Source organism: Cornus florida, unplaced genomic scaffold (assembly GCF_030987335.1).
Source record: "Cornus florida cultivar Cherokee Brave unplaced genomic scaffold, ASM3098733v1 CherokeeBrave_3.0.0_Hap2_Chr07, whole genome shotgun sequence".
Lineage (NCBI taxonomy): Eukaryota > Viridiplantae > Streptophyta > Magnoliopsida > Cornales > Cornaceae > Cornus > Cornus florida.
Window position 1 is genome coordinate 55,139,291 of NW_026775577.1, and position 24,734 is coordinate 55,164,024.

A 24,734-nucleotide genomic window follows, 5' to 3' on the forward strand; every position below is an offset into this window, starting at 1 on the left:
CTAGATTAATATCATCAACACACATAGACATGCATCAATTTCATTAAATCTAAAGACAATAACGTGAACATCAATTCTAGCATACATAGACATATGAAAAGAACCAAATAATCAATTGAAAGCATTAATCCATACAAATCAAGTAAAAATTACAAGATCTATATTTATTCATGGTCAAAACATCTATTACAACTAAAATCCCAAAAATTACACAAAAGTTTGGTTTGAGAAGCAAGCCTAGGGGCTATCTCTAGTCCCAAGAGAAGGATTTAGCCACTCATTGTAGTGGTCATGGAACCCTTAAGGGCTAGCTTGGAGGTTGGCATCATCATCTCCATCCTCGCTTTCTTCCCAAAAACCGTAGTTCTAGAGAGGAATATATATATTTTTTTTCTATATTTTATAATATCTATCTATGATAATATGATACAATATGGTTCAATAAATCAATTACATACCCCTTTGAGTAAGGACCAAGTCAGAATTACAGCCTATGATTGGAGGAAATTCACAGCTACATAAGTTAGGTAGAAATCGGCGCGCTCGGGAATTAAATAGCTCATTACCAGTAGTATTTTCGATCGATCAAAGATTCTCGATTGATCCAACACTTTGTTTCGATCGATCGAAGCTGACGTGGAAACAAAATATCTTCTGTACCTTATCCACTTTGCTGGGCTGGCACCGCCTTCATCTCGATCGATTGTAGACCTCTTCGATCGATCGGGATTCCCTTCGATTGATCGAAGCTCATCTGGTACAATTTTCTTGGCTTCTTTCCAACTTTGTTCCTTAGCTCCAAAATTGAGCTAAATGGCTCTTTTTAGCCTGTTTGAACATTATTGACCTGAAATAGGGAAAAACACAAATAAGTATCTAAGACATGAAAGTAAGATAGATGGATGGACTAAGATACCCTAGCTTAGGTACGAAAATGCGTCACATTTGAGCACTTATCACACCCCCAAACTTATTACTAGTCCCTAGCAATGAACTACAAGGAAAATAAAGAAATAATCAACTAAGTAACTATGAACTAGAAAGCAATAACAAGATAATGCCACTTTCGTAGGGAACACAATTGTATTTAGTGTATGCAACAAGCCTTTTGAACCCCTAGGTTACCCCTAGTGGACGAGTGAAGTCTCGTGAGGGTTTCCAAAAATGATATCTACAAACATTGAACTCTTTCTCACAAGATAGGCACCAATATACAAAACAAGCATTGGGAGAAAATTTCCTCAAGTATGCAATTTTTTCAACCCTTTCCAAGCAATCTCCCAAAATCTCAACATCAACCAAACAAGTATGGTCCTCCACACATCAAGACAATGATCATGCAAATCAAAACAACTCTAAAATCCTTTTTGAGTGAACCGGCATCAAATATGTTGCTATCTAAGCCAACTAAAGAATTAATCACATCCTTACCCTCAAACTAGCATACAAATCTAGTACCGATCATCAAGATAAAGAGTAGACCTTTTATTAAAATTTTATTCATCTAGGTGCACTTATTCTTTTCACTCGATTTTTTTCCCCTAATCCTAAGGATCAAAGATGGAAACACAGTGCAATGTGTTGATCTATTAAGCTTTCTAGCGATCCATGAGGTCGAGCGTTAGGTTAATGACTCCCAAGCCGGATGGCTGTAGGGCATTAGGTGTTTAAACAGCCCTAAGAACTTGCAAGCTCAAATCAACTAGGTTACAAATCAAAACAACTTCCATCTAATCATTTCCCACTTCCCACCTTTTTGGAGAAGTCCTCACTTTTTTATTTGCTTTTGCAACAAATTTTTTTTTTTTTTTTTTTTTCCACGAGTTATTAGCCTAAAGTTTGGGCCCTCCACCTTTCGGTATGAGAAATTCAGTACTTAATGAGGCTAGAATCCCGGCTACTCAATGAAAAAGGGTTTGTTATTCACCTTTATCAGAATGAAAGCTTTCAATGCACTACTAGTTCAATTGGGATATAACCAAATTAATAGTCAATAAAGCATGTACCCCACAAATGAATGCTAGTATGCGCCTGTGCTAGTGTAGAATCCTAGAGTGAATCTCAAAACAATCACAAGATCAGGATGATGTGGATCACTAATGCAAGCAAAATATCAATCTTTCAAAAAATTTACTCATAAATGGCATCCACAAAAGATCAAAATCATAGCCCAAGACTCTCAAATCATACCACATGCATAGAAAGTAAGTGCAACATGAAAAGTATGCAAATACACCCCCAAAATTAATCTATGCATTGTCCTCAATATACAAAGAAGTAACAGATAATGGAAAGAGTATACCAAATGGGTGACGCAAAAGGGACCCGGCAACGGAAGCTTAGCATTGGAAGGTGCACCCCCAAACTTAGATTCTGAAAACCTGTCTGAAAATGATCACACTAACAACTGTCAAAACATATGCATCAATGATATAAATGAGAGGTGAAACTGAGAACTAGGTAGAAATCATGGCATTTAGCAATGTAAAGCTCAGAATATCCAAAACTGATATCAAAGATTCAAAAATCCATATATGTAATATAAATGCAAGATCAAATATCGACAAATCAATGTATCAGTGCAATGGAAGCAATAATATCCAAGAAGTATCCAAACAATATCCAAAATATCCAAAACCTAATGCAAGCATCAAGATAGTGTAAAAATATCTCAGTCATAACAGTGCAGATATCAATGAGAGATAATGAGTAAGAGAGAGAAAATGGTGGAGTTGGACAGTAGGATCTGGAGTAATTATGTCTGTAATATGCTGGAGTATGGTAAACATCTCGGTGCTGTGGCGAGTGAGAGAATCTGTAAGGTCAGTCCGCAATATGCCAAGCTCACCTCTTACTGCAACTACCTCAGCTCGCAGTTCATCAGATCGCCGAACTAACTCATCGTGTCTCCCCACTAGGTCATCATGTCTTCTCACCAGATCATCATGCCTCCTCGTGACATCTTCGTGCTGCCCAGTCATATCAGCTCTGAAAGATATGAAAGATCTGAGCTACCTTTGATCTGTAGCTAGAATTAGTTCTGGTATATGATGTCGGCTCGGTAGGAGGGGCATGTGAAGGGCCAGTCTGCTGAGATACAATAGGTACATCTAGTTGGGAGGTAGAACCTGTAGTGGTAATGCGACATCTATGCCTGAGGGGAGACCTATTTGTTGTATCGTCCTCTAGAGCATCGTCTGCTGCGGCTGACTGTGCTGCTCTCTGCTGCTGTGCCTGTAGTCTCCTCATATCTCTGTTTGCCCTGCTCTTATGGCAGGAATTGGAAGTCTTTGTCCACCTTGCCTGATCATATGCTTTCCTTGCTTTCTCTGTATCAAGCTCTAGAATCTCCTTGGAGTCAAACGGATACCCCTGGTCTAGAAATAGCTGAGTAATCAAATGGTCGAAAGGTAAGGGCCAAGTGTCTACTCTAGAATTATGTGTATGATGTAAGTTCTTCCAGAACTTGTGCATGAGCTCCCAAATCAGTGCAGGGATGGAAATCCAGTACCCTTGGTTTAGAAAATATAAAGCCTGAAAAATCCCCTCTCGCCTTTGAGTGCCATGGCTTATCGGGAATGCATTAAGGTGCAGCACTGAATCAAAGAACCAATACTAGGGATCAATCTCGACCTGGTCTGCAAAGGTGTGCCCCTCAAATGCAGCGTGTAGAGATAATGTGGCCACCATAGTCAGCTCATTAGGGAAAGGTGGAGCAATAGGATACAAAGGCTCCTGAGAATCATCAGCTAATGGAAAAGTGTGGGGACAATGACTGGCAGCAGCTATGACCGGAAGAGAAATATCAATCTTTTAGCCATCAATGGTAGTGTGAAGAAGAAGTCGATCATCCTTATCCATCCGGAGGTGTTGATAGAACATAGCAACCAACTAGGGATAGACAACTGTGTCTGCTGGAGTCATAATGGCATCAATGCCCCGCCTCACAAGCTCATCATATGACCACTTGGTCTGATCCAAGGTAGAGAATAGGTCAGTATCAAATCTGTACTCAGTCTCCCGTATCTCACTGGCATAAGACTCAGCAGGAACCTCTTGAATAATGGCATGCTCAGCGTCCATAGAAGAATGCTCAGACTGGACTAATGCAGATGAGGAAGAAGCTGAAGAAGAAGACTCTGCCACTGGGGATAGAGGAGGCTGTGGCACTCTGTGAACTCTTTTTCTAGCAAAAGTCTTTCTTCTCCGCTGTATTTGCAAAAAGACAAGTATAAATCAGTGCATAGGTATAAAATAAGGTAAGTAACTAACAAGGAAACACAAAACATGCCTGGATCAAGGAGAAACAAAGAATAAACAAATAGGATCATGCTTATGCAAGAAATGAATAAGAAAGCTTCAGAATCATCATTCTACATGCCTCAGTGAAACAAAACAAATCAGATATGCAATGATGGCATAGAGAGCAGAAAAATCACAAATGGAACATTCGGAGCAGAAATATGATCAATAGGATAAGCATAGGCTATGATGTGCATAAATGATGCAACGTGCATTCACAAACCTAAAACTCAAGTAGATGTTGTAATGACATGACAAGTAGACGCTAGGATGACATCATATTAATTCCTAAGCAAGAATGTCTACAAGTGCAACAGTGAAGATCAAATACAGTAAGTCGGATAACATAGAGTATATAGGTATGGCAACTGTTAACCTAGGAGTCAAGAAGCAAGCATGTCATGTAATAAAGACTAAGTGAAATGCACGGTTGCAAAACACTACAATCTAAGGCATGTTATGACAGGAAAGTTCAAGAAAGAATCTTGGACATGGTATGCAACTAGATGGCATGTTTCTAAATGATGCACATATACCAACAACAACTCTAGAAAAAGATATATCATGTACTACAATGCAACAAAATCAATATCCTACTATCACTCATGGCTCGTGACCCCCTTTATAGCTTGAATGAAGCAGAGAATGCTCAACTACTGATAATATAAGAAGCTTACCATTTGGAAGTCAAAATCTGAATCGAAAAGAACCTCGGTCATCAAGAATATATCACAAGTGTAAAATATCAAGATAATGGCATGTAAACATATATACGAGGTTCGCTCTCGGTATCCCCACTTGTTCTCTCTTTCAGGTACGATTCGATTTCGGGGACGAAATCCCTTTTAAGGAGGGTAGATTGTAATGACCTGGAAATTTCCTTCCTTTCTTTTTCGGAAATTCTTTTTTTCGTCTTTTCCCTATTTCGTCCTGTAGTCATTTTTTTTTTTCATTTTTCTTTACATGACCTCACATTTTGTGCTCAGATTTGATTCCGGCTTTGCATACATCTATTATATTTTATTTCCATGAAATCTACATTTACACTTTTGTAGAAAACCATGTTAAATGCTTACTTCTCTTGTAAAGGGCTTAAAAACAAGACTTTTTGTAATTATCCATAACTTGAGGGGTTTTTGGATAATTAAGTAAAGTAATTATTTTTCATCTTAGGGACCATTTAGCAATTTAATTTGGAAGATATTTTTAAAAAGGACTTCTTTGTAATTTCTGAAAATGTGACAAGTGTCACTTTCATAAGGTGCCATTTGTTGATTTTGTAGTGAAGCCACTCGGAGGCTTAATCCTTTGACACATGGAGGGTGGAGATTCAACCATTTGTTGGCCTAGGGTTGGAGCACATGTTAGCATGGATGGTTGACAAGTGTAGGCTCAATAATTGATCTTGGAAGCTCATTTAGATTCATTACAAGTGTAGGCTTCACAATTAGTCTTGGAAGTGTGTGTGTGAGAGGTAGTACAAGAGCACCTAGTGAGTGGAGATCCCCACCACTTTTACTTAAGGTTTTCTAATACATTTTAATTGATTCATCACCTTTCTTCCAAGAACCTTAAGAAACCTCCATTGAAGCTAAGCTTGAATAAAGCTTTGAGCTTCATTTTGATAACCTTCCACTCACCTTAGAACCTTGAACTTGGATTACAATAGTACCCTCTTACTCTCCTCTATATAAAACCTAGCTTGGTTTTCCATTTTGAGCTTGTTGCATAGGATTATAGAGATTTTATTCTCTATTGAGGTAGGGGGTGTTATAGTTTATCATTCAAGTGATTTAATTGTTCTTATAGTGATATCCATGTTGTATGCATGTCTTGTATGGAAATAAGAAATAAATGAATTAATTGATTTAAATTGATTTAAATTCTACTTAATTGTACCATGCTTGAATTCCATTTTTGACTTGATATATGGCATGTCCATGAGTTACTACTTGTAATATGTTTTATTGGAATCATTTGGACAACTCTTGAAATCTAGAGAAATTACTTAATTAGTTTAATTAATTTCTATCTTATTGTTCTAATGATTTGGTCATTCAATTCATGGATCTTGTTGTGTTCTATCACATATCATGACTAGTTGCTCTACTTGTTGATTTTGGAAACTTGGGATATTATCAAGAACATAACTTGGCTAGGACTTGGTTCTAGTACGGGAGATAGAGAGCTCCCTACATTATAGTGCGCACTAGGGGAAAGGTACCCATGGGTTAATAGCCCTAAAATGATTTCAAGAGTACAGTTTTAATCTGGGCAGTATCCAAGTATCCACTTTGGTTTGATTTCGCATTTAAATTCCAAGTTGTTAACTTTGTGAATTTACATCTCATTATGCTATGTTAAAAGTTTTAATGTCACTTTAATAGCATGGATTAAATAGTATTGAATTGCAAGTCTTGTATAAAGATAAACCTATGCATTCCCTACGAGTAAACTTGTTTACTCACCCCGAAGTTACCGGGTGTTTTTCAGGTAAAGAAGCAACATTGTGGGATGCACAACAATCAAAGACTTGCTAGACTTCTTGGAGTATTTTTGCTATGTTAGAATATGCACATGTTAGCATATCTTATTCCATTTTGCTTTGTATGAAAAAATATATATTTGTTGTCTAAACTATGTAATATACACTTAAGTGTACCTTTTGATACTTATTTTGTATGTGTAATATGTGGCCAAGAGCCAATTTACATTTAGATTCACCTTTATGCATTATTCATGAAAAATTGCTTTAAAAAGGGAACAAATGAAAAACCTATGGTTTTTAAGTATCATTTTTGCATTGGGAGGTATTTTTAGGTTATGAGATTTCATTTGAGGTCCATTTACTTTATTCGAGGTGTGGCCAAGGGCCAAACACCTTTCCAAATTTTGCATATGCTCTTAGTCCCCATATTTTATGTTTTTAAACAAAATCTTATGAAATGGAGGTTTAGAGGGTCACTTTTTGCATTAAGTGTTTACGGAGGTCATGAACCATTGTAGCATGTCTATTTCATCATAATACATTTGCGTGCATCTCACTTGGGCAAAAATTCACACCATTTCATGAAATGAACTTCCCTTGGACACTTTTTAACATTTTAATTGTAAATCTGATGTGAGGGCATTTTAGGGATTTTACCTTGACAAATTAATTCCAGACTTAATATAGTCATGTAGAAAATGTCATTTTAGGGGGGGGTTTCTTCATGGACTTTTTCAAGAAAACGTCTTCTTGGTCATGAAAATCCCATTCCAAACTCATTTTTTGCAATTTTACTGTTCCTGCTGCATTTTACCCATTCTGTTCATGTTGAACCTGTTCAAGAAATGAGGAACAGGTTCAAGGGTCATTTTTGGTCCAGCATGGGCATACTGTCCATGTTGAACCTGTTCAAGAAATGTTGAACAGGTTCAAGTTTTCCAGAACCTGTTTGCGGGTTCAGCTTTGGCCTTCCAACTTCAATCTAACGTAACTTCTTCATTTCAGCTCCGAATTGGTCTGTTCTTGAGTCTAAATTGACCGCGTCGAAACAAGATTTCCAATGGCACCAACCAATCATCAATACTCCACCTATAGTGAGAGTTATTCTAGTTTTAGTAGGATAAGGTCATGGTAACTCTTAAACGGGGAAGGCCACTTCTTTTAAATTTCATATCTTTTCCGTTCGGGCTCCGAATCAAGTGATTCTTGAGTCCATTTTGGTTATTTTTTTGTTTTCTTCCCAATGGTGTTCTTGGTATCACCCACTTACATTTTTGGAAAAAGACCGTTTTGCCCCTAGGCTCATTTTTGCCAGTTTTTGAAACGTCGCTTCCGTATTTGTTTCATTAGGATTCCGTGACCTCATTGAGGGTCACATTGGTGTCTTGTGGACATGTGGTATCTCTAAAGACCACTGTTTTACCTTTTGCATCCTCATTCTGATTCATTATTGGATTTACGTTCGAGTCATCGATAATGCACCGGGTTGAATAAAACTTAGGTCGTTACAACATGGATTGATACATTGAATTCTCACTCATGCTCTCATAAAGACACCATACATTGTCCTCATACCTATCAAGATATGAACCACCCATGGAAGGATCCACCATCCCTTTAAAATTATTCGACAAACTTTCAAAGAAAAATTGCACCAATTGCCATTTAGAAATGTCGTGATGTGGACGCTTCCTAATCAAGTCATTGAGCTCCCATGCCTCATGAAACAATTCCCCTTCCCCTTGAGAAAATTCCCTAATTGAAGTCCTCATTGCATTGGTCTTTAAAACTGGGTAGTACTTTTTTAAGAACTCTTGTTACATTTTTACCCAAGAAGTTATCGAAAAAGGCCTAAGATTGTTGAACCAATATTTTGCCTTATCTTTAAGGGTGAAATGGAAGAGTTCTAATATCAAAACCTCTTCCGGCATGTCCGTGTATTTCACGGTGGAACACACCTTATGAAACTCATAAAGATGCTTGTAAGGTTCTTCACTTGGAAATCCATGATAATTGGGAAGCATTTAAATAGTTTGCGATTTAATTTCATAGTGATGTGCTCTAAATGGTGGCAATTGAATGCATGTGGGTGCTTTATATTCATTTGGCACATAATGATCAGGCAAAGCAAGATGAGGGTTAACAACCGGTGGTGCTACATGAGCGCCTTGATTGCCTTGAATAATGGGAGGTTGTGGAGCAAAAATTGGCTCAGGCATTCCCAATGGAACATGGCCTTGTTGTTGTGGTGGAATGAAGGGCCTTGGCATGCCTAATGGTACTTGAATGTGGTTATGATGGTGCACATTAGGGTGGAGGATACCTTGTTGGTCTATGTGACCAAGGTCCTCCACATGGTCCTCATTAATGTTCTCATTAATGTTCTCCGTTGATGAAATGGAGTGATGATAGCCACCCCTTCCCTTAGAATAATGAACAATGGATTCAAGATTTAAATTAAGTGGGACAAGAGTAGGATTTAATGACCTACGACCATGCATGCATTAACAAAGCAAGCAAACAAACACTAAGAAGCATATAACAAACACTTCTCTTCCTCAACAAATCAATCAACAAACCTCCATAAGATTTTAGCCCATACTCCCATGCTTTCAACAATATGTAAGAAAAATAAAATTACCTCCACACAGGCTCACGATCTATCTAAGAAAAATAAAAACTTGCCTCCACACGGGCTGACGATTTAACTAGAGAAAGAGTTTAGAAAGCTCACAAAAGGTCCTTAAGCAACTTTAATTTATTTTTTTAAATTTTTTTCTTCTTTGCCTTGCTTTGCTTTGCAAATTTTTTATTTTTGAGCTTTTTATGCTCTTGCTTGGCTTACTTCTTTTGCTTTTCCCTTTGCTTCACCCTCTTGGCTTAATTCACCTAGCCAATCAAGAACAAACACAATAAGTAACCAAAATAAAATAAAAATAAAGACAAGATCTAAAGAGTACTAATTCCCAATTAATTTCTAAAATACGAAGGTGCCAATCCCCGACAACGGCGCCAAAACTTGGTGTGGTGTAAGTCGCATGCACCGACATGCAATATGTGTGTAGTGTGGCCGAGTTTAAATTTAGAGAATGCCATTACCACATTTAACTATAAATATAGCTAGAGTGAGTAGAGATCATCTCAAGGGAAATGAGGTGTATTTGTGCTTGGAAATTAATGTCGGATTAGTAGGTCAAGTGATCAAAGATGATTGGTGGTTGATTAAGTGAATTAAAATGCAATTAAAAATAATGGAAGTAAATAACAATCTAGAAAGCAGGGAAAAGATATAAGAAAGAGGTCTTGGGGCTTAAAGTCACCGCTAAGCTTTACTTCATCAAACACTAGCAATTGTACATTAATGGGGAAATTTAAATTGTAACTTGTATGTGTGTGTCACTAATTGAAACTAAGCATGGATGGTAAATAACTATAAATTGTCTAGCCAATTTTAATGAATAGCACAACCCATCAAATGAGACCAATATCCATTCAATTAAACCACAATTAATACACACACAAATATTTAGAGACATACACTCTTTGCATTCACAAGTATGAAACATCAAATAACAAGAATGGATTGTCCACCTACCTAAGAAATTGAAACAATTACACTACAACTAAGCTAGATGCATGAAAATTAAACTAATTAAACTAGAGATGTGACACAATCCATCAAGAAATAAGTATGAACCATCAAATAAACCACAAGAGTATTCAATTAAGCACCATGCTTTGACCATGGCTAGATTAACATCATCAACATGCATAGATATGCATCAATTTCATTAAATCTAGAGACAATAACATGAACATCAATTCTAGCATACATAGACATATGAAAAGAACCAAATAATCAATTAAAAGCATTAATCGATACAAATTAAGTAGAAATTATAAGATCTATATTTATTCATGGTCAAAACATCTATTACAACTAAAATCCTCAAAAATACACAAAAGTTAGGTTTGATAAGCAAGCCTAGGGGCTATCTTTAGCCCTAAGAGAAGGATTTAGCCACTCATTGTAGTGGTCATGGAACCCTCAAGGGCTAGCTTGGAGGTTGGCATCATCATCTTCATCCTTGCTTTCTTCTCCAAAACCCTAGTTCTAGAGAAAGGAGTATTTTTTCTATATTTTGTAATATCTATCTATGATGATATGATACAATATGGTTCAATAAATCAATTACATACTCCTTTGAGTAAGGACCAGTTCAGAATTACAGCCTATGATTGGAGGAAATTCGCAGCTACACAAGTTAGGTGGAAATTGGTGCGCTCAAGAATTAAATAGCTCATTGGCAGCAGTATTTTCGATCAATCGAAGATTCTCAATCAATCCGACACTTAGCTTCGATCGATCGTAGCTGACGTGGCTTCAAAATATCTTCTGGGCCCTATCCACTTTGCTAAGCTGGCACCGCCTTCATCTCGATCGATTGTAGGCCTCTTCGATCGATCGGGATTCCCTTCGATTGATCGAAGCTCCTCTGGTGTAATTTTCTTGACTTCTTTCTAACTTTACTCCTTAGCTCCAAAATTATGCTAAATAGCTCTTGTTAGCCTGTTTGAACATTATTGACCTGAAATAGGCAAAAATACAAATAAGTATCTAAGACATGAAAGTAAGATAGATGAATGGACTAAGATACCCTAACTTAGGTGCTAAAATGCGTCACATTTGAGCACTCATCAGCATGTGTAGTATATACCTTGTGTAAAGTATTTGTTTCATGTAGTAGAATGCTAAATTCTAGAAATTTCATAGTGTTATGAATATGGAATTCTTGTTGAGTATTACTAGTGTTTACCTTGCAAAATTTTTACTTAAGTTGTTGTTGATTTAATATATAAAGCTTACTATGGTGGCATGATTTAGTTTGATACATTGACATAATTTTTTTTGTGTATTGTATCACACATTGAGAACTTGTCATTTTGAATTCCATTTTAGACTTGAAACCCTAGGACATGGATTGTGTGGTTTTAACTCTACTTGTGCATGGAAGGCGGTTTCATGCATTGTTTACTTGAGTATAAGTTATGAACTTATTTGTTGATTTTGGAAACACTTGGGACATTGCTATTTTGACATGGCTAGGGTTTGGCCTTAGTGTAGGAGGTACGAGTTCTCCCCATTTAGTGCGCACTTAGTTGGTTCCTAGCGAGTTAGTACTTGAAATACCGATTACGTGTTGGTTTTATTCCAGGATTTGATGTACAAGATTTCCACTACTTGATTTTGAATTCAATTCCAAGTTGACAACCAATGTTTAATTGTAACTTGTGGGTTTGGTGCTTAAGGTTCTAAAGTTGTTTAGCATACTTATGCGTTGTGTATTTCACTTAAATTTCTTTAAAGTAGTTTAAGATGATTCCTTAGTTCACCATGGAATTAGACGTTAGTTGGCATGACCCTAATGTATTTGTCTATATTGAACTTGCAAAGATATTGAAACTTTAGGTTATACGCATATGCTTCATCCTACGATTAATGCAAGTTACTCACCTTAGTTGATTTGGGTCTTTTTCAGGTCTATTCTTGGATGGACATCAATCTTAGATTCTTGTGTAGCTTTGGTGCCATGGATACTTTTGGTTTTGTAGCATCTCCAATGCTAAAAGCTATTTTCAGCTGCCAAATCTATATTTTGACAGGTGTTACAGTGTCAAAATGCTACATTTTAGCAATTCTGCTCCAATGGTGCATGAAATGCAAAATGCTATTTTTTAACACGACCACCATTCTTTTTTAATTATCATTCCCACCTTTCATATTTGTTTTAGTAATATTAATATTAGACACATTCCAAGTCAAGTTGTAGACATCAGAAGGAAACTAAAATTAAACCTAATTAAAAAGAAACAAAAATCTAAAATATCTGGTCAAAAAAGGACCAATATATATATATATATATATATATATATATATATATATATATATATATGTATGTATATTATATATATTTGAGTATATTATTATTAAAAATATATATATTTTTAGGGCAAATCATTTCAGCCTCCCCAATCGCCTCCATCTCTATTCTCGTTCTCAACTCTAAACTCTCCTCTCTCTCTATCTATCTCTCTCTCTGCAACTGCAAACTAGAAAATCTACAAGAATTAGAAGTTGAAAACCCATATATTTCAGTTTATCTATCTGTCTGTAAGAATCAAAAGATCAAAACCCATATCGGCATATCATTTTAGATTGTTCAAAAACCCATATCTTTCAGTTTACATCGCCTGCTGTTCCAATTCGGGTTCACCGTTCGCAAGCTTCAGCCGCTCTTTCAACTCTCAAGCTTGGCCTCTCTCTCTCTGCAACTGCTAAATTATATGTATGGGTTTTGTTTTACTTTTTTTTCGAAATCAACTAATCAAGGTCTGTAATTCTTGTTTTGCAAACTAAATCCTATTTGGTGAAATATTTTATGATCTTTTATATATATATATATATATATATATATATATATATATATATATAGAGAGAGAGAGAGAGAGAGATGAATTTGGGTTGAAATTATATATATGTGTATGTGTGCGTGTGGGGGGTTGGTGTTAGAGAGCTGCCAAAAAAATTTGGTAGCTCTTATATTTGAGAGAAATTTTGAGAGGCCAAATGAAAGGCTATTGGAGTAGCTTTTTTTACCCATCTCTCAAATTATGAGTTTGAGAGCTCAAAATGAGAGGGCATTGGAGATGCTCTAAGCATGCAAATGTTAGCATGCCTCTTTTGATATATTTTGTAAACCATGGATGTATGGTCTTTAGAAGCATGTTTAGCTTCCCTTGAAATGTGTAATTTGTACTTAAAGTGTTCTATTGTGATGTTGTTTGAACTTATATGTAATGAGGCCAAGGGCCAATCTCTTTTGATAAATAGAATGTATAATGAAATTTTAGCATGTTTCACATTCACGACCTATTTTATCTTGGGGGCATTTTGAGCATTTCATGTTGCATTTTAAATTTGGTTTAGACCACGGTTGATTAGAAGACCCATTTTTAAGGGGGTCACTTCACAATGTTTTTGCAAAAAAGTTCGTTTTAGCTTCAAAAAACAGGCGTCTTGGAAAATTTCACGGTCGCAGCCTAACTAGCCATAATCGATCATGACATCTGCGATCGATCGCAGATGTTTGCGATGGATCGCACATGCACTTTTTGGTCACTATTCATCATTCGCAAACTTTGCCATCGATCGCAGAAGTTGCGATCGATCGCACTGGGCGCATTTCATTTTTGAAAAATTGATTTTGGCTACTGCTCATCGTTTGTAGATTCTACGATCGATCGCACCTGTGTTCATTTTTATCACTTTATTTCAAAACTTCGGAAGTTCTTAACTTCTTTGTCCTAACTCCAAATCAAGTGATTTTCGAGTCTAAATTTATTAATTTTTCGTTTTGTATCTAATGGTATGCACGGTAACATCCATTTATATGTGAAATAACCATATTACCCCTAGTGGTTCATTTTGTCTATTTTAAAACCTTAACTTCCGCTTGATTTCTTTTGAGTTCTGTGACTTCATGGGAGGTCATTTTGGCATCTTAGGGATGATATCCATCTCTAGAGACCCCTCACTTTTGTTTCGCTTCCGCATTTGGGATCCGTTATTGGGTCCGTTTCGAATCATTCGCTGACACACCGAGTTTTAAAAACTTGGGCGTTCACATCCCCTTTGATCACATGTTCTATACATTAATTAAAATTAATAAACATGTTTGCATGCTTAATTCAAATTAGAATAAAGGCTATTTGTGAATATATGTTTATGTTCTTAATTTGTATGTTCTTGAGATTTAATGCATGATGTGTTGTTTAAACTTGGTCTTTACATGCTTAATCACTTTAAAATAAATTATTAAGGACATATGGGACTTAGACAGAAGCTTAGGACCCATAACAATGGAATTTGGAGGAGTTGTAAGGGCTGAAAAATGAAGAAGACGACCCGTAGCATGAATGAGCCGACTCAGTTACTGACGGAGTCGACTCAGTTGCAGAACGAGCCGACTCGTTTGAGAACAAGCCGACTTAGTTGGAACTAAGCCAGATTAGTTGGACGGGATGTTAGATTTTGAGGTTTTGGGTTACCAGATGCTACTGTGATCAATTTTAATAGATTAGATGGTTTTTATGGGATTTATTAACTTCCTAGAATGCATAAATTATACTAGTATGCTAATGATTTGGATATTATGTAACTTTAAATTATTTAATGGATGAATTTAAATGTTTTAAATTGTTGTAACAATTGTAAGAGTTATTTAAATGATTTTAATCATGTGTATGGAGGTTTATATAATTTAATTGAGATGTAGGTTATTTACTTATGATGTAAGTTAACTGCATGCTATTTAAATTGTTACCATTACTTAAATAAATGCAATGAATATATGTATAATGTATATCATGTTATTTCTGGATTATTTGATGTATAAATATATATGTTGCACCAATTATTGGATCATGTGGATTAATGCACCATTGTCAGGATATAGGGACACAATATGGATGGACTGGCTATTAAGTTAAGTCCCATCTATTCATGTCAGGCCACGGAACTAATTGGATGACATGCCATTGAAAGATTATGGCGGATAGTTTACTTTTATGTTTTGGATAGGATGGGTATATATATATATGTGTGTGTGTGTGTGTGTGTGTGTGTGTGTGTGTGTGTGGATATGTGCCATGATTTAAGCTTGAGTCTCAGGATCAGTGGTTAGGGAGCGTATATTGCTTGGGATGCATAGCTGGATATAGTGGATAGATATGTGCCCTGGTAGATCATAGTACTCATGCCTACTGTATGTGCATTTTGCATATTGCCTATTATTCAGGTTGAGGCCGCCCTGTAGTCCAGTGAGAGTCCTTTAGTATGTGTGTGTGTGTAGAAAAATATATATACGAATTATATAGTTATTGTTGAGTTGACTAGGATGTATATGTGTATCAGGTCTCTGTTCGGAATGTAGTAGAGTAGAATTTGCTCGTGGGCATAACCTACTATTATTTTTCAGGTGTTCATCAGTTCCAAACTTAGAGATTGTTTGTGCTGAGCAGAGACAGTCTACTTCACTCTTCCGATTCTACGCAGGATTCTACTTTATGTTTTCAGTTTTCAGTTTGGATTATTATTTATAGTTGGGATTTTATTAGGGGTCCATATTATAGATTCCCGAGTTGTAATCTAGATGGTTACCAGTATCAGAGGATTTGGATTATTTAATGGAGGATTTATTTTATTAGATTATCATTTGTGGAGAATTTATTATTTAGTTTTCTTTTTTGTTTTATTATTTATTCTTATTATCTTTTGTATTCCATGTTCATTTATTACCTAATTGTTTTAATATTCCCTCGGTTTTGTGCGCGGACTTGATCGACCCGTGTTCTAAAATCGTGGGGTATCACAGTTGGTATCAGAGCACTCCAGGTTCAAGTGTCTTTAGGGATCTATCGTTTGTCGACTTCCGCATATCATATTATTTTGTTTAGAACTTAAGTTTAGATTCATTGTATTCTTTGACGATCCATTATAATCGTACTGATGTCTATCTTTCTATGTTAACAGAATGGTTAATGCTGGAAGGAGACGGGAAAGGCAGTAAAGGAGAGTGGCGCGTAGACATTAAAATTGTCTACGACGTTAACAGGTTGCAGAGGAAAACAACGACCTTTGTTTCAGGAGGAGGAGCAGCATACTTAAGAGTCACGAGATCAGGGCCACATTTAAGGTAGTGATTCAGAGTGTCTTCCTCTGATAATTGACATCATTACTCAGGCTAAAGCAGCAGGCATAGTAGGTGCACTTCAGAATCAACCACAGGTTCAGCAGGCACCTGTACCAGCACTAGGGGTTCAGACTAATCCTTGGGAGAAGGCTAGGAGTTCTTTCACAAAGGGGAGCCCACTTGAGTTCTCAGGCTCCACCGATGAGAAAGTAGTTCATCAATGGAAGGAGGACATCAAGCATCATCTTTGTATGGTTGAGTGCACGAAGGTTCAGAAGCAAATGCTAGCTACCTTCATGCTTGTCGGAGATGCACTCCAGTGGTGGGAGTCAGTTACCACTGCAAGGGATATGACTTCATCGACTTATGATCAATTCAGTACTCACTTTGATGAAAAGTACTTTCCTTATGCAATCAGAACAGCTATGAAAAAGGAGTTCCATGGGATACAATATGGGGACATGACAGTAACAGAGTATGATCTGCAGTTTATATGCTTGTCTCTATTTGTTCTAGATGAGGTGGATACCAAAGAGAAGAAATGTATTAGCATTGTTAATGGGCTGATCTGGCCTATTAAGCAAGTCATTATAGGTAGTCTAACCTACACTACCTAGGCTTAGGTAGTGGGCACCGCTTTGTAGCTTTACCAGTTGAAGATGGATTACAAACAGATTAAAGGCGAGAAGTGAGGTGACAGAGACTTTGCTATTTAGCTAACTAAAAAAAAAATGGTAGTAGGCACCGACAGAATGATAAGGGCAGATTCCAGGGACAGTGATAAGCGCCGAATATTGTATATTCAAGCGCCCTAAATTACATTAACAAAGTCCAGTTATTAATTATTTTATGTAGATTAACTCCATTTGCATGTTTTTATGCATTTTCAGGTTAAAGTGCAAAAAGGAAGCAAAAATGATGCCTTGTGGAATTTTGAGCAAAAAGGATGCCATTTCTGAATTTCTGGCAGCAGTGATCCTGACTTTTGTCGCCATTTTAGACCTAGCAAACTCAAGAACTAGACTTCCATCATAACATGAAAGATTTAGATCTCTGAATCAGCTTTCCAAATCTGCAAGTGGTTCATCATTCGGAGTTCGGAGCAGAGAGTTATGATCTTCGTAACAGAGGTGCGCAGAACTGCCTGGCAGCATTGAAGTACTGCCTTTCTCCCCATTTTCGACCAACCCAACTTGAGAATTGGGTCTTCATCAAAACATGAAGTTTTTAAAACACTGAATCAGCTCTCCAAATCTTCAAACAGATCATCATTCGGAGTTCGGGTCACAAAGTTATAGCAGTTTTCCCAAAATAGGTCAGTGTTGAGCAAGAGGAACATGTTGCACATTGCACTAAGTTAGAGTGCTCGAGATCACTTTTGAGTGCTCGAAAATCAGGCAGATTGCACTCGGAAATGGCTCAATTTCAGCCACTTGCACATTAGTTTCCTCAATACCATCTTCCTTCTTTATGAAGTGGTTGGAGGTGTTCCTTGGAGGAGAGAGAGGGTGTGTTGGAGAATAAAAAGCTACCCAAGGGCCACACATTATTTATCTTTGATTTTTGCAAGATAGAGGAGGGAGAAGAGAGCAAGAAAGGAAGGTGTTCTTGAAGCTAACAAAGGGGAGCTCGAAAATTGGAGATGGAGTTCAAGCTTCTTCTTCATTCTAAGGCTCCAATGGGTAACTAACTCCTCTTTTAGGGAGGTGATGAAACCCCTCCCTTGTAAGCATGTGTTAGTATAGTTTATTTTTGGGGATTACAATGTATTTTTTATAGTCTTTCCATGGTCAAGAGCCTCATTTTTGTTGTAATGAATGTTGAATGTTTATAAATGATTATTGTGAGTTATTCATCTTGTCTTGGATGGTTACTTTTCGTAATCATATTGCTTGCACTTCCATGGTGACAATGGAAGTTAGATCATGGAATGGTTTCAATGGCATGGAGTTGGAGAACCTAGATAGTTCATGGCTTAGGGTTTCCCTTTGATGGTCTATACTTGATTCTTTGCTTTATGTGCATTCACCATTTAAATTAGGGCTTGATAATCCTTGACTTAGTAAGCATGTTCTAAGCTACATTTTAGTTTAGGTAGTTGATCATGTGAACCTTTGATGGTTTATTCTTGCCTTCCTATTTAAATGAACTTCTTAAGGATATTATAGCAACCTAGTATTGTTATGTATCATGACTATCATATATGTTGTTTTTCCCTTAAATTATTCTTAACCTAGCATGTGTATAGGGATGGAGGTGGATTCATTTCCCTAGCCTTCTTTACTTGTACTTCACTCCCTTGAATTCTTGCAATTTATTATTTTATGCACTTTTAATTTCTTAGCTTAAGTGACATCCAACAAACCTCTATAAACCCCTTATCATTCTAAGAACAATTCTAGACACTTTGGTTGCCATAGACTAGCGCAGTCCCAGTGGTTCGACTTACCCGACCAATAGCCCTATTTTACAATGATTCGTGCTATTGCGAAGGTTGATGTATAGTTGATCAACCGATCAATTTTTGGCGCCGTTGCCGGGGACTGCAAACGGTTTAGCAACCAAAGTTCTAGGGTTAAATTTAGTTTGATTGTAAATACTGTGTTTTGTGAATATTTCTTGTGTGGTTTAACCATTTTTGTGTTGTAAGTGAGATTCTAGGAACTCGAAGCTCGCCGTGGGGAATGCTAGCAAATTGTAAGTCTAGAGGCCCCCAGGTAAGTCTCTTGACCTTCTAGTTTCGAATTGTGAATATCATGCTTGTGTTTAGCTTAGAAGTAGATAAATTTCAAGCCCTTGTCGAGGCTTTTTTAATTGTGTATTTTCAATTCCAAGCATCGGTCCTTGTCGTGGCCATTTATTTTTTGTCTTGATAATTGAGGAGAAAGGGAACATCGTATGTGGAGTTGATGATAAAGATTTGTTGTGATGATGTTGTTGTGAATTGTTGATGTTTGGCCGTAGGTCACTCTCTCTTCCCACACTTGACTCGCCTATTGATATAAATTCACTTGAAAGAACTCTTAGACGGAACCTTAGGGAACCCACTCTTACAAGGGACCTTGAAACTGAATTCAATATAATGGGGGATAACGTAGGAAATCCGGGGAATGAAAGGGCTGAAATTCTAATGTAGAACCAATGACTCTTAGAGATCATTTCATTCCTACCACCTATGCTTCTCCTTCTTGTATAGTGATGCCAAACATCGATGCAACTCAATATGAGATCAAGTCTAGTACCATTCAAATGCTTCCATCATTTCATGGCTTTGATAATGAAGATCCATATAAGCATCTTGATGAGTTCCTTGAAATCTATTCGACCATCCGGTTGAGAGGTTTTCCGGACAATGCACTTCATCTCCCTCTTTTCCCATTCTCCCTAAAGGATAGGGCAAAATATTGGTTGAACTCCCTCGCTCCCAACTCTATTACTTCTTGGGCTCAATTGCAACAAGAATTTCTTAAGAAGTACTATCCGGTGAGTAAAACCAACCAAATGAGGCGTTCCATTCTAAGCTTTTCTCAAGTTGATGGAGAACAACTCCACGAGACTTGGGAAAGGCTACAAGATCTTCTTCGAAAATGTCCTCATCATTTGATCCCAAAATGGCAATTAGTGCAAGCTTTCTATGCTGGCTTGACCGAAACCCATAGATTCATGGTTGATTTTTCTTGTGGTGGGATGTTCATGTCCAAGAATGCGGATGAGGCTTGGACCTTACTTGAGAATTTGAGTGAAAATTCACTTCAACACAATTCTCGTAGGGCTCCGACCGCAACCACTCCAAACAACACCAACCCTTGTCAACCAAAGTCAATAAGGGAGGAATCATCTCAAGTGGATGCCATCGCTCATAAATTCTACCAATTGATGGCACCACATCTTCCTCCTTCATTGTCTCAAAATTCGGCAAGTTCAGTTTGTGCTTCATGTACTAGTCCATTCCATCTCTCAGAAGATTGCCCCACACCAGAGCAATTTCCTAGTCCCAACCAAGACCAAGCTAATGCCATGTTCTCGCGGCCCGGGAACAATCCATATTCTAACACCTACAATCCGAGTTGGCGAGATCATCCGAATTTCTCGTGGCGGCAACAAGCCCCACAGAATTCCCAATTCCAAAACCAAGGGCGGCAAAATTAGCCCTCTTCTCAATATCAAGGTAGACCTTTCCAAGCCTCTTCAAGCTACCGTCCTCCTTACAATCCAAATGTCTCCAATCAACCTCCTGTGTGTCCAACTGACGAGATAGTAGCTGCAAACAAGCAAATGATGGAATCATTAAATAAGCAAATAATAGATGCCAACAAGCAACTCTTGACATCCTTGCAGCCTACTCTCCAAATGGTTCACTCTTATACTCAATCCATAGCTAATCTCGAAAATCAAGTGGGCCAAATAGCTAACTCGGTGAATCAATTGCTTCAAAAGGACAAGGGCAAGCTTCCCTCTCAACCTTTTGAAAATCCTAGAGGAATGCATGTGATTGACGAAACCCCTCCTCCGAGTGGGCCGACTCATGAACAAGTTCAAGCTATCACCACCCTTCGGAGTGGTAGAGTGGTTGACAACAAGGTCGATGGAGACAAAAGTGAGGAAGTTTCTCCTTTGAAAAATCCAAATTCAAGCTCTTCTAATCCAAATTCTTGTCCAAATACCATTCACGGAAATCCCACACATGTCTCCCCAAATGTGGAAACTACTTATGAGCCAAAAGCTCCGTTTCCTCAACGTCTTCAAGAGTCGACACATTTTGGGAACAAGAATTGTAAAATTCAAGACATGTGGGAAGTTTTCAAGCAAGTGAAGATTAACTTGCCCCTCTTGGATGCTATCAAGCAAATCCCTCCCTATGCAAAATTTCTCAAAGATTTATGCACTCAAAAGCGCACTTCTAAAAATCATTTGCCAAAAAAAGTGAGGTTGACTGAAAATGTTAGTGCTATCATTCAGCACAGCACTCCCCCGAAGTATAAGGATCCGGGTGCCCCCACAATCTCGTGCGTCATTGGTGACAGCAAAATCGAGAGGGCCCTCCTTGACTTAGGAGCTAGTGTGAATTTAATTCCATACTCGGTCTACCTACAACTTGGTTTGGGAGATCTTAAGCCGACTTCCGTGGTTTTGCAACTTGCCGATAGATCGGTCAAGCATCCACGAGGTATTCTCGAGGATGTTATCATCAAAGTGGACAAATTCTACTTCCCGGTAGATTTTGTGGTTCTTGATACGGAACAGGTCCATGACCCAAAAAAGCACATTCCCGTGATCCTTGGTAGGCCATTTTTAGCCACGGCTAATGCATCAATTAATTGCCGAACCGGGGTGATGGACATTGCTTTTGGAAACATGCAAGTCAAACTCCACATCTTTCATGCAACTCAACATCCCTCCAATGAGGATGATTGTTTTCTTGTGGATGTCATCGATGAAGTGGTCGAAGAATCTCTCCCCTTCATCCTAAGCAAAGATCCCCTTGAAACTTGCATGTCCCATTTTGACTTCTCAAACTTTGATGTTGATCAAGCCATTCAAGAAGTCAATTCCTTGCTTGATATTAATGCTATCATGGATGTACCTCCTTGGAAAATTCCAAAAGAACCATTTCCCCAACTTTCCACCACTCCTCCGGTCCCATCATTGTTATCTCCGCCACAACTTGAGCTTAAGCCGCTCCCGACCCATCTCAAGTATGTGTTCCTTGGTCCAAAGTAAACCCTTCCGGTCATTATTGCCTCGGACCTTCGAAAAGACCAAGAGACCAACCTTTTAGCGGTGCTCCAAGAGCATAAAGAAGCTATTGGTTGGACAGTGGCAGATTTGAAAGGAATTGACCCCTCCATTTGTATGCACCGCATTCATATGGAGGATGACGCAAAGCCTACTAGAGAGGTCCAGCGCCGGTTAAATCCAAACATGAAGGAAGTGGTCATGAAAGAGGTGATCAAATTGCTAGATGCGGGAATCATCTATCCTATCTCTGATAGCAAGTGGGTGAGCCCCACACAAGTTGTCCCCAAGAAATCCGGGCTCACCGTTGTTGAAAGTTCAGCGGGCGAGCTCGTGCCACAACGAACCACCACCGGGTGGCGTGTGTGCATTGACTATCATAAACTCAACTCATCAACTAGGAAGGATCATTTCCCACTCCCATTTATTAATCAAATCCTAGAAAGGTTAGCCGGCCAAAGCTTCTATTGTTTTCTTAATGGTTATTCCGCCTATAACCAAGTGGCAATCGCCCCCCAAGATCAAGAGAAAACAACATTCAGATGTCCCTTTGGTACTTTTGCCTATCGACGCATGCCTTTTGGTCTATGCAATGCACCGGCAACGTTCCAAAGGTGCATGATGTCCATATTCTCCGATATGGTTGAAAGGTTCTTGGAAGTTTTCATGGATGATTTTTCCGTATTTGGCTCCTCCTTTGACTCGTGTCTCAAAAATTTATCCCTTGTGCTCCAAAGATGCAAAGAGACGAATCTCATTCTAAGTTGGGAGAAAAGCCACTTTATGGTCCAAGAAGGCATTGTTTTAGGACATGTCATTTCTAAGCGGGGAATCGAGGTAGACAAGGCAAAAGTTGAGTTAATCTCTAATCTTCCTCCTCCGAATTCCGTCCGTCAAATCCGTTCTTTTCTTGGCCATGCCGGATTCTATCATCGCTTCATCAAAGATTTTAGCAAAATCTCACGGCCCTTGTGTAATCTCTTAGCCAAGGATGTTCCGTTCAATTTTGATGATGCTTGCATGGAAGCTTTCATCAAACTTTGCATTCTCCTCTCCTCTGCCCCGATCATGAAACCCCCTAATTGGTCTCTTCCCTTTGAGATCATGTGTGATGCATCCGACTATGCATTAGGGGCGGTTTTGGGCCAACGTGTGGATAAACTTCCGCATGTCATTTATTATGCTAGCAAAACTCTCTGCGATGCCCAATTGAACTACACCACCACTGAAAAAGAATTGCTAGCTGTGGTGTACGCCTTAGATAAATTTCGCTCCTATCTTCTTGGCTCCAAGGTCATCGTCTTTTTAGATCATGCCGCTCTTAGGCATTTGTTAGCGAAAAAAGAGACAAAACCCCGCTTAATTCGATGGATCCTCTTACTTCAAGAGTTTGACATTGACATCCGGGACAAAAAAGGGACCGACAATGTTGTCGCCGATCATCTCTCTCGCTTACTTATTGAGAAATCTTCAGAATTTGCAGCCATCCGTGATTCCTTTCCGGATAAGCAACTTCTTCAAGTTTCACATTCTACTCTTCCATGGTTTGCGGATATTGTCAATTATCTTGCGGTTGGCAAAATTCCAGCTCATTGGTCCAAACAAGAGAGGGACCGGTTTTTCTCCCAAGTCAAGCATTTCTTTTGGGAAGATCCGGAACTATTCAAGTATTGCCCGGACCAAATCATCCGGCGATGTATTCCTGAAACCGAGGCCACAAGCATTTTAAATTTTTGCCATACTGTTGCTTGTGGAGGCCATTTCAGTGCCAAAAAGACCGCTAACAAAGTCTTTCAAAGCGGATTCTTTTGGCCTACCTTATTCCGGGATGCATACAATTTTTGCAAATCGTGTGAACGATGTCAAAAACTTGGATCCATGTCCCGAAGAGACATGATGCCCCTCACCAACATTTTAATTGTTGAAATTTTTGATGTGTGGGGGATTGACTTCATGAGACCATTTCCATCTTCTTATGGCTATGAGTACATCCTTGTAGCGGTGGATTATGTGTCTAAATGGGTTGAAGCCGAGGCTACCAAAACCAATGATCATAAAGTCGTGATCCATTTCATTCAGTCTCACATCTTTAGTCGTTTTGGTACGCCCCGAGCAATCATTAGTGATGGCGGATCTCATTTCCGAAATCGTTATCTAAAATCCGTCCTTGCTAGGTATTCCGTCATTCATAAGGTTGCTACACCTTACCACCCTCAAACGAGTGGTCAAGTAGAGATTTCTAACCGGGAGATTAAGCACATTTTAGAAAAAACGGTTAGACCGGACCGCAAAGATTGGTCATTAAGGCTAAACGATGCGCTTTGGGCTTACCGGACAGCTTATAAGACACCCATTGGCATGTCACCATATCGACTTGTCTTTGGCAAAGCATGTCATCTCCCGGTAGAATTAGAGCACCGTGCTTATTGGGCCATAAAAAGGTTCAATTTTGATCT

General features: G+C 38.2%; 1 pseudogene; it reads left to right on the forward strand.

The window, feature by feature from the left end:
- The window catches only part of LOC132266228 (uncharacterized), a 248,948-nt pseudogene extending 225,314 nt beyond the window's left edge, over positions 1–23,634 (forward strand).
- The last annotated feature ends 1,100 nt before the right edge of the window (positions 23,635–24,734 follow it).